Below are 9,883 nucleotides of genomic sequence, written 5' to 3'. Positions count from 1 at the left end.
CCCAAGGTCCCGGGCCAAGCGCAGAGGATGCTGGCTCCCCGCTGAGCAGGGGCAAAGCCGGGGTTACTCCAGGCTAAATAAACAAGAGCACTGGGCAGGAAGGGGGATGGGCAGACCCAGCGCGTCCACCAGCCAGCCCGCTGGTCTGTGAGCTGCGCCTGCGGGGAGCCTGGGGCAGCACCAGGGGGCTGGCTGCTCACCCCGGGGGGGGGGGGGGGGCGGGGGCTGGGACGGCGGCAGCCTGGCCCCAGCCCCCGCCCCGCTTCCTGCACTCAGACCAGAAGGTGGAAGCCTGAGCAGTATCTGTCCCCATGTCCAGGTAGGACCCTCAGTGGGGGCTGGCAGGCCACTCGGCCTCCTAGCTGGCCTGGGGGGTGGCCCTGGCGGTCGCCCAGTTTCCTCCTAGGCCCGACAGGAGGCTTGAAATGAACCCAGGTCCTGCGGAAGGTGAGTCCCTGGAATCGTGAACATAAACGCATGGTTTTGTTTGTTGCTTTTTAGGGCCTCACCTGCGGCACATGGAGGTTCCCAGGCTAAGGGTCCAATTGGAGCTGCAGCTGCGGGCCTCCACCACAGCCACGGCCACACCAGATCGGAACCGCATCTGTGGTCTACACCACAGCCACGGCCACACCAGATCGGAACCGCATCTGTGGTCTACACCACAGCCACGGCCACACCAGATCGGAACCGCATCTGTGGTCTACACCACAGCCACGGCCACACCAGATCGGAACCGCATCTGTGGTCTACACCACAGCCACGGCCACACCAGATCGGAACCGCATCTGTGGTCTACACCACAGCCACGGCCACACCAGATCGGAACCGCATCTGTGGTCTACACCACAGCCACGGCCACACCAGATCGGAACCGCATCTGTGGTCTACACCACAGCCACGGCCACACCAGATCGGAACCGCATCTGTGGTCTACACCACAGCCACGGCCACACCGGTACTTAACCCTCTGAGCGAGGCCCCGGATCTAACCCTAGTGCTCATGGCTACTAGTCAGTCTCACTACCGCTGAGCCACAACGGGAACTCAGTAGAGTTGCATTCTTTCTGGAGAGAGAGCAGGCTTCCCTCAGAGTCTAAAAAGCCTATGATGTGACCCCCCCCGCCGCCCGCTCCCCACCCCCAGCAGGGATCTTCCCATTTCAGAGACGCAGGAGCAACCGCCCAAGGTCTCCAAGGGGCTGATGGCAGAGCAGGGCCAAGTCCCAGGTCCTGATCTCTGGGGAGAGGCTGCTTCACTCCACTGTGGGGGGAGGAGGAGTCTGGGCTGGACACAGGATCCAGCAGCTGCCCAGCCTGCCCAGCCCCTCCAGTCTTCACGACAAGCCCGCGTACAGACCGGGAAACCGAGGCTTGGAGACAGCAGTGGGGTAAACAGCGACCCCACATATATAGGCCCCTGGTACCCGTGAACGCAATTTTTGGGGACTAGAAATAGCTTAAGGATCTCGAAAGATTCCCCTGGATTCCTGGGGAGGATCCTGGACTCCCCTGGGGAGGGCGGGGTGGGGGGCGGGCTACGTCCAAGGACCACGTCCTTATAAAAGTCAGAAGAGGAAAGACGACAGGAAGGCAAAGGCAGAGCACAGGCTGGAGATACGGCCACGAGCCCAGGACGCCTGGGCCACCAGCAGCTGAAAGAGTCAGGAGGGACCCTCCCCTGGTGCCTCCAGAGGGAGGGCAGGCCTGCGCCATCTGGATCTCAGGCTTCCGGCCCCCAGAACAGGGAGAAAAGGAATTTCTGTGGTTTTCAGGCCCCTGTCACCACCGGAGCTCTGTTACAGCAGCCGCGGGAGCCTAACGCAGAGAGCTTCACCTGGACACCGCGGGGCTCCAGCCCTGTGACGACCCCAGAGTCTCCACTAAAGACCACCCAGCACCGTCCAGGACGGAGAGCAGATCCGGGCCCTCCCTGCCCTGATTTGATTTCACTTGATTTATTTTTGTCTTTTTATGGTTGCCCCCACGGCACATGGAGGTTCCCAGGCTAGGGGTCTTGAATTGGAGCTGTAGCTGCCAGCCTACACCACAGCCACAGCAACATGGGATCCCACCCACATCTGCCACCTACACCACAGCTCACGGCAACGCCAGATCCTTCACCCCCTGAGCAAGGCCAGGGATCAAACCTGCGTCCCCATGGATAAAACCTGCGTCCCCATGGATACTAGTCGGGTTCATCACCGTTGAGCCATGACAGGAAATCCCCCGTCTCTATTTTAGGGTCGGGTATGCAGCCCACAGCCCTCCTGCAGGAAGGATGCCCCGTAACCCCGGGCCTGTCTTCGCAGCAAGCCCAGGCCCCGTGCGGCTCTCCTGCCCTCTGCTCTGCGGGCGGCTGGGGCCGCAGGGAGCCAGGGACGTGATGGGGTCGAGGCTGAGGAGCCGGAAATAGCAGAGGCTGCTGGAGGCAACAGCAGGGTCACGGAGTCAGGGCAGGATGCTTGGGGGGGGGGGTCCAGAAGGAGCCAGGCCAGACCGCCAGCCGCATCCAGGCCTCCCCCGACCTCTACCCCCTCCCCCTCCCCCTCCCCCAGGGGACCCTCTCAGTCACGCCAGCCCCTTGCTGTTCACCAAAAGCCAGGTTAGGGCACGTGACCCAAAGGTGACCCCCCACCCCCACTCTGCCGTCGCCCACCCCGAGCTTCCTCACCGAACCAGATCACCCCTCCCTCGTGGTGCTGGGGAGGCCCGAGCCGGCCCAGAGCTGCCCCCACACCAGCTCAGGGCAAGGAGATGACCGGAGTGGGGCAGCGATGCCCCCACCTCCCTCACCGAGATGCCCAACCCCCCCCAGGGTGTCCCCCAGGTGCCCCCCAAGCCTGGGACCTTGAAGTCCATGCCTGGCCCCACTGCTTCTTTCCCAATAAACTCTGCCTGCAGCTCCCAGCCTCGTCTGTCCCTGCCCACCCCCCCGATGAGTTTCCTCAGCCCCTGGAACATTCAGGAACGCAATCCAGGAAGCAGCCGCTCACTGCCAGCCCCCTGCCAGGCCCGAAGCTCCAAGAGGGTGGCCGTGGGCCTTTGGGGATGTCTTCTTGCCGGGGCCAGGGCCGGGGCAGGCAGGACACACAGTAGGACTTCAGGAAGCCCTGGTGCCCGGAATAAGGGCCTCCACAGCCGCTGCTGGGCGGAGTCCCCCATGTCTCCCAGCAGCCTGGCGAGCTGAGCACCGCTTCCGGCTCATCCACAGTGGAGAAGAAAGGCAGGGAGCGGACGGCCTCGGCCCCGGGCCCTGAGGCTCCTCCAGAGTGGGGCCAGGTGTCCAGGCACCGTGGGGTGGCCCACCTTGCCGGCCTGCCCAGGGAGGAGGCGCACAGGCAGGAGAAACCAGGCAACCTTCTCACCACCCAGAGCCCGTGCCTCCACCGCCTCCACAGGGCAGCGCTTCTCAAGCCTGGGGTCTGAGGAGCCCCGGGTCCCTGGGGTGCTGTCGGCGCTGCTCCACAGTGACGGGAAGGGCTGGGGAGCAGAACTCTTTCTCTTGGGACTTCGCAGAGCCTTGAGGCTCCACTCTGGCCCTTGGAGGGAACCGTAGGCGGAACTTCCCCAAGTGTCCGGCCATGAGGGGTTTGGCTCTTGGCAGAAGTCTGGTTCCCCGCTAGAGACCGGGCGGCCTGGGCTTTACACCTCCCTGGAGCGGCCTCAAATCCCTCTCCATTCCCTTCTGGCCGGGGTCCTCTCTGAACCTCAGATTCCTCCCCTGTCCCTCGAGAAAGCCACCCCCAGGTCCCCGCGGCAGGAGTCCTGGGTGGAGCACCTGGTTGCAACCTGCCCTCGGAGGCTGGGGCAGCTTTTCGGCCCTACTGGGAGAGGGGCCGAGAGCCCGGGCCGCCCACCCCCTCCCCGGGCAGCCTGTCGGGCAGCGTTTTCTAAACCAGACTCTTCCCCGCCTCGCGTGGAAGGAGGCGTTTCGATGCCCCACGTGGAGGCTCTGTGACTGTTCCATCACCTTGAGTCCCTACCACCCCTGCCAAACTGGACCCATCAGGACCAAGAACCAGGAGGGCTGCACTCCCTCCCCGGACCGGGCTCAGGACCCCGACACGCTGTTCCAGGGCTGCGTGGGCCGGCTGCGGGGCAGGGCGACCGTCCTTTCCACGGTGCTGGAAGCGCTTGCTTTGTCCTCTGGCAGGAGTGTTTTCCGGATTCCAACCGGAAGGATGAGAGCCCACGACCCAGGGGTCACAGCCCGGCAGCCGTTCGGGAGGAGCCCAGATGCCCAGCCAGGGGCCATGGGGGTGGACGCCACGCAGGCAGGCTGGGCTGGGACGGGGGCTGCAGGGCTGACCGTGGCCCTGTGAGGAGCCGGGGGCCGAGCACCCAGCACAGGGGCCCAGACAAGGTGCGAGGCAGTGACTGGTTTAAACAGGCATCTCACACTCCTGCAACCCAGGCCTGGGCGGGCACAGGGACAGGCATTTATGGCCCCATCCCGTCCTCCCTGTCTCTCCAGCCACGGGCAGGACGCCTGGAAGGTGGACGCCCTCCCTCTTCTGTCCACAATCGGCTGCAGGAGCGAGGCTGCCTCTGGAGTCTGTGAGCAGAGCCAGGCAGCCGAGCGGCCCAAGAAACTTCTGGAGTGGAGGTGGGCCGGCTGCTAGGAACCTTAAATATGGCATCTAAGTTTCAGGATGAAAATAAAGAGCCATGAGGGGCGAGCAGCAAGTCTAGCCTGTCAGCAAAGGGACAGAGCGTTGAGTTGATGTATGCAATCCTGGCCACGGAGAGGCAGGACAAGGAAGAGCAAGAACCTAAGAGAGAGACGGAGGAAGCCCTGTGTCTGCATCCCGCCTGGTCCCCCAGCCCTGAGGCTGCCCCCCGCCCAACCGGCCCCAAGGGCCTCGGGATGCTTGCAGGGAGCTGGTCTCGGGATATTTTTATCCCAGAGGAAGGGCAGCCCCGCGCTTGGTCCACGAGGCGCTTCCTGTCCACTGGGGCCATGGGGGCCAGGACCGAACCAAAGCACCCTGGAGGCCGGCCGGCCGGTCACGCAAGAAAGACCTCCGGCCAAACGGCAACCCTGGGAACGTGCGGTCCCCTCCTGCCTCCGCACGTCCGGGGGTCAGCGGTCACCTTATTAATAGCAACCCCTGAGGAGAGGCCTCACCCCTGGAGCGTCAGCGCCCTCCCCGCAGGCTTGGCCGAGCGGCCTGAGGGTGTCCCCCGGAGCAACGGCACAGGGGACATTGCCACCCTGCCCGAAGGCTCCGCAGACACTGCAGAGGAAAAAGCAGGTCTCAGAGAGCACATTTTTCCAGCTGTCCCTTCCCCACCATCAACGTTTCATAGCCAATGAAACAGCACCAAGTCTGTACCTGGGCAGAGCAACAGGCCCCATCCTCGGAAACACCGGAGGAGGCGGGCGGGGTCACCTGGGCCCATTAATGCACAGAGAAAAGTCTGGAAAGTGAGGCACCCTCTCCAGACCCGGTCCACCCTCCCCTGAAAGCAAACCTCTAGACAGAGTCCTCTGGTGCCAGGAAGAATTGTGAGAGATGCTGAAACGGAAGGAAAAAGGAAAAAAGAAAAAGAAAAAAAAAAGACTGCTGATCCTGCCCAGGGCGCTGGTGCCTCGAGGTCATCTCAAAGCTGTCTTACCATGGGAAACGGGCAAAAATGCAAAAAATGTGCCCACGGAAATGGCTGGTTGGTAAGAGGAGGGTTATTTTGCTCCTGTGTGGGTTTTGTGTTTTTCGTTTTTTGTTTTTGTCTTTTTAGGGCTGCACCTGCAGCACAGGGAGGTTCCCAGGCAAGGGGTCGAATCAGAGCTGCAGCTGCTGGCCTGCACCACAGCCCCAGCAACACGGGATCCAACCTTGTCTGTGACCTACACAGCTCACGGCAACACAGGATCCTCAACCCGCTGAGCGAGACCAGGGATCGAACCCGCGTCCTCACAGATACGAGTTGGGTTCGTTTCTGCTGAGCCATGACAGGAACTCCTCCTGTGTGGTTTTAAATGCACATGCATAGAATAGGTGTTCTGTAATGAGAAAAGATGGACTTTTGAAAGAACCAGCACTAGAAAGTGTCCAGGCTACACCTCGATAGAGATTTTCGGCGCCGGGCACCTGTCAGGCACCCCACAGGTCCGATGCTTCCCCACGCAGCCCGCAGCACCTCTGAGTCTCCTGTGCCATCGGGGCCCAGGAGCCTGGGCTCCAGACCCCACTGTGTGTGCTGCTCTGGGGGCACCCCGTTCAGGCATCCTGGAAACGCCCGGAGCCCCGGTTTCTCCACGTGGAAAATGGGACCTTGAAGCCACCCCCACAGAGCCCTCCCTGCGAGCGGTGCCCTGAGCCCCAGCCCCAGCGGGGAGGAACCTGGGCTCATTCCCAAGGCCGCAGAGAGCCAGACTGAGCGAGGAAGGCCGGCTGTGCGTGCGGGGCTGAGCTGAGCTTTAGAGGGGAGGTGCGGGCCCTTCCCCAGCGGCTCCATCAGCAGCTCATCAGCAGCCGGGGGACCCTGAGAGGTGCAAGCCCGCCCCCTGGTGGAGGACAGGGCCCAGTTCCCCACCCACCAAGGGCTGCCTGGCAGCGCAGGACGCCCAAGCCTGGGGCGCCCCTCTTCGAGGAGAGCAAAGACAAGCAAGGGGCAGGAACCCACAGCCCGGAGGGCGACCCATAGGCCATGCCAAGGCCAGCGGAACAAGAGCCTGTGGCCAGGGACATCTCAGGTGGCCGATTCCAAAGGCCCCCGTGTGGTGCGATGGCTCTTAGCCGTGGCCTAAGGCTGACCCCCTGAGACCCAGCGGCCACTGTGGAAGTCTCGTGACAGCCCCTGGAGGTTCCAGGGTCACCAAGGCCTTCCGTTCCAAAAGGCAACAAGTCCTCGGGGCTTGTCGCCGTTCCTGGGAATGTCACAGCTTCCGCCTCCCAGCCGAAACTGGAAAGGCCTTGGGGGCCAGCCAGGCAGCAGGCAGAGGCCTGTGCGCTGAAGGTAAGCGGGGCAGGGGCCAGGCTCCCGCACAGCCGCCACCATCCCCACTCATGTACCCCCAGGCCCTGCCAGTGAGCTGTGTCCTCATACAAGCCCTGCATCCGGATTTGGCTCTTGTGGCCCGACACCCCTCGCTCGGCAGGATGGGGCTGGGGTTGGGAAGAGCGTTTCCATGGAGCCCCCACCTCTGGCTCTGCCCTTCCCTGCAGGGGCCAAGAACCCCAAGCGGTAACAGCTGATGGAGCCAGGCCTGCCCCACAGACGGCTTCCTGGGACAGGGAGACGGCCATGCTGGGGGCCCAAACCGGCCTCAGACACCCTCCTGATGCCAGCATCTCTCCCCATCAGGTGCCAACTTCCCCAGAGGAAAAATCAAGCTCTCCAAAGCCACCTGTGCCTGCAGATAAGCGCACTGACTATTATTAAGGAAGATTATTCTGCTCCGAGCAATCGGATCACCGCCCGAAGTCACCCACACGGCGCTTGCTGGGTGCTTCCCGGGGCCAAAGCAGACCGAGGGACTGCTGGACGGGAGTGGGCCTGGGTTTGCGGAACCAACAAAGCTGTGCCCAGGGGGTGCCCCGGTGTGGCCAAGGACAGGGCCCTTCTGCCTCCTCTTCCTCTGCTGCCTTCCCTCCCCTGGGCCCTCCCTTCTCCCTCCCGCAGGGAGGAACCTGCACCCCACCCAGGAGCCAAGACGGATGACGAAAGGACTAAAGGACTTGCCCCCGGCCCCCAGGCCTCATTTTCCACAAACTCCACGGCCCCCCAGCAGGCTTTTCTTTAAAAAGGGGTTGGGGAAAGACTCCTCGGCTTTGTTCAACACTGAAACTGTTTGCTAAACAAGCCCACTCCCTTTTTGCCCACAAGGGGACCCCGGAGGACGCTTTGGCAGGTGCTGCTTCCTGGGCAGAAGGCGGGAGTCCTCTTCCCCATTCCCGGGGTTGCCAAATTCAGCAAACGGAAATCCAGGACAGGCTGGGAGAAATGACGAATGTGTCTCAGAATAAGCACATCCCATAAAATACTTGAGACATTTACTGTACCGGAGCTCTTCATTTATCTGGGGTTCCAATTTGTCTGCTGCCTCCCGGGTCCTTGCGCCTGGTCCTGTCAACTCTGGGGAGACATGGTGGCTGCACCCCCCCCCAAGGCAGCCTGCCCCTCATCCTGCAAATCCTTCCCACACCCGTGTCCTACGGCCAAGCCCCCGGGAGAGATAGAGTCAGCCGCTCTCCACCCACAGCAAAGACAGGATGTCCAGACAGCGCGGCCACAAGGCTTCATGAGTGCGGATCCCTAGGCCTGACTACAGACCCCAGATGCAGACTCCACCCAGGAATCTGCATGTTGACACCAGATGGTCTGAAGTCACCCTGAAGCTTGAGAGGCCTCATCCGGGGCTCCTGAGAAGCCAGCTGCCCCTTTGCTTCAAGCCGGTGGGGCCAGGAGTTTGCAGACTCAAGAGACAAGTCCCACCTGGCCTAGCGACGATCAGGAGGTGACATCAGGGCCCCCCACACTATTTGAACGGAGTTCCCCACGCACCCAGAGGGTCCCAGGTGGTCCAAGGCAGGGCGGTTGTGCAGAAGCGCCGGCTGTGGAGCAGAACCATCCAGCATAAGCAGACCCTTGACCCTCACCCCACAGCCCGGCTCTAACCCCTTTGCTGCCCCATCGGAGGTGTGGTGTCCACACAACCACTTTGGCCTGTGTCTTCAGCTATCAAGTAGGTTGTGACGGCCCTTCCACGAGGGGATGCGAGTGTAATGGCAGGGCCTTAGTGCAGGGCCAGCAGGGCCTTGACACACACTGAGCGTGCCAGGCAGGGGGCAAGGGCAGGGCCCGTAGGAGCTGGTCCCTAGGGAGGAGTCCCAGCCGGGAAGGTCTGGGGCTACGGAGACTCGGCCACTGGGACGGCCTACGCAGGTGGACAGGGCAGTGACTGAGACAGGCAGATGCCCTTGGAGCTGCCCGCTGTCCTGAGAGGCTCTAGGGCGACACCTAGGCCTCACGCTTCACCCAGTCCCAGGTGGCTGCCTGCCTGTCTCCTGTTCAGGCCCGTGGCTCTTCTCTGCCACGATGCTCTGCAAAGTGAGCAGAGCTCTTCCATGGGCACCAGGCTAGCCCTTCACCTGTAACTAAAGGGCTGAACTGAAAATTCGCAAAGGAGGTCTGGAGAGCGGACCCCACTGGCCTCCCACAAGCCGTGTCCACCCCTGCCCGCTCAGCGTCCCTTGGCTGGACCCGCCGGCCACCTGTTGGGTCCACTGTCCTTCTGTGCTGTTCACGCACAGAACAAGACCCACATATATGCACACACCCCTTTTCGCGCCCGCGTGGTCTCTCCGAGGGCCGCCCCTGCCCGCAAGCGGCCCCGCGCACAAGAGCATCCCGCTCGGGGACGACGCGCCCGCAGCCGTGGGGACCGCCGCGTCATCGCCTCGGGCTGCGCCGCATGGCCCCACCGTCTGCACTGAGCCGACGGCCAGCACCCGAGACATCACATTTGAATCTTAAAACTCTAAGGAAACGGTGGACGGGAGCAGAAGCCACTTCCGCGCAGGCCCCGCAGTAGGAGTCAAAGCCTCAGTCGGAGGACAGCGCGGCGCCGGCCAAGGGCAGGCGCGGAAGCCGAGCGAAGCGGCCCCGAGCATGCGCGGAAGACGTTCGGCGGAGGCTGGGAGCATGCGCAGACTGCGCCCTGCGCGCCCCGGATCCCCGGGTACCCACAGTTCCAGGCGCAGGGCCGCGTCCGGAAGTTCGTGGAGCGGGTTTTCCTTCCTTGTCTTCTGATTCGCTGCAAGCCACTTCCATTTCCGCAGAAAGTTCCGAGCCATTTCCTGACCGTCCGCGCGTAGGAAGTGCGCGAGGCCCTGTTTTGTTTCCGGGGGAATCTATTTTTCAGAAGGACGCAGGGG

At 62.8% G+C, this 9,883-nt stretch overlaps 2 long non-coding RNA genes across 2 annotated transcripts; one reads left to right on the top strand and one right to left on the bottom strand.

Annotated features, from left to right (window-relative positions):
* Positions 1 to 225: 225 nt before the first annotated feature.
* On the top strand, positions 226 to 2,902 carry LOC146407328 (uncharacterized). Its single transcript, XR_014842278.1, has 3 exons — positions 226 to 319; positions 502 to 958; positions 1,775 to 2,902. It is a non-coding gene; the product is annotated as an uncharacterized LOC146407328 (long non-coding RNA).
* Positions 2,903 to 5,926: 3,024 nt separating this feature from the next.
* LOC110256538 (uncharacterized) lies at positions 5,927 to 9,598 on the bottom strand. The gene is made up of 2 exons (XR_002338167.2): positions 9,286 to 9,598; positions 5,927 to 8,560 (listed from the first exon to the last, which is right to left on the bottom strand). It is a non-coding gene; the product is annotated as an uncharacterized LOC110256538 (long non-coding RNA).
* Between the last annotated feature and the right edge of the window lie 285 nt (positions 9,599 to 9,883).

The sequence above is a fragment of the Sus scrofa genome, chromosome 1 (genome assembly GCF_054392235.1).
Source record: "Sus scrofa isolate SSC_HxYL_T2T_F1_AM1 chromosome 1, Sscrofa_HxYL_maternal_Yorkshire_Landrace_v2.0, whole genome shotgun sequence".
Taxonomy (NCBI): Eukaryota; Metazoa; Chordata; class Mammalia; order Artiodactyla; family Suidae; genus Sus; species Sus scrofa.
This window is presented reverse-complemented; position numbering and strand designations above follow the sequence as displayed.